Source organism: Fragaria vesca, linkage group LG6 (genome assembly GCF_000184155.1).
Source record: "Fragaria vesca subsp. vesca linkage group LG6, FraVesHawaii_1.0, whole genome shotgun sequence".
Lineage (NCBI taxonomy): Eukaryota > Viridiplantae > Streptophyta > Magnoliopsida > Rosales > Rosaceae > Fragaria > Fragaria vesca.
Genome location: NC_020496.1, coordinates 10,817,530 through 10,818,528, shown reverse-complemented (window position 1 = coordinate 10,818,528; position 999 = coordinate 10,817,530).

The following is a 999-nucleotide window of genomic DNA, read 5'->3' as shown; positions in this document are numbered from 1 at the left end:
GGGGTAGGAAACAACCCCATAGTGTAAGAACACTTAAAAATAATATCAGAATATCATACATATGCATTCAAGTAAGAACTATTTAACAAAAAGTGCATCATTGACAACTTCATTTGCTTTGCATAGAACATGACGACATAACAGAAAGTTAATGCTTGTGTAAAGCCATAAAATATATTTTGTCTATATGTTTTCCAATTATGTTAAAGTTTCACTATGTTGTAAGGAGATTGTTACCATTTGACTAAATAAGGAACTCACTGTTTCAGTAAAGCAATCATGATATATACGATGCGTGCACTTACCAAGACATAACCCACATTGCTCAATCAAAGAGGGGCTTATTAATGGCATACAACCACTTAGACCTAAGTAATAAAAGTAAACAAATACAAAGTATAAATTAACATACCAGCCCAGCCATGTCCAAGCCCAAGCTGCACCACAAGAAACAAATGAAATCAAAACTGTCATCCAGGCCCAGTCGTCGCTACCCAGCCAGAGTCGCTGGACCACCACCATTCTTGCTCGGCCAACCCAACCCCGCCAGATCGAGCCCTGATCATGTTATGTCTTACCCAAGATCGGATTTGTGGCCAGATCGGGTCTGATATCCTCAAACCAGATAACGCCACCACAACCCTAAGGATGCCTACCTTTGGATCTAATTAAGCTTTGCATTCGACACAAGTCAGTCACGCCACCCCGACCATTAGCCACAACAATCGAGCCACCGACGACCAAGCCAAAGAAGATCTCTCCATAACTCGACATAGGCCTTGCTTTCCTTCATCCTCTTGTCACAAATAGCCACCGCAACATCCCATCAACAAACAACATCAACCGAGAGCATGGCTCCGTCTAGACCCACAAATGGTCGTTAAAGGCCCGTCCGACGACGGCAAAACGACTTGCCACCGGACATGGAGGTAGGTCTTGTTGTTTGCCTCTCTCTCTCTCTCTCTCGTTTCGGGTTTTTGCACTAGTTTATTTATTTTT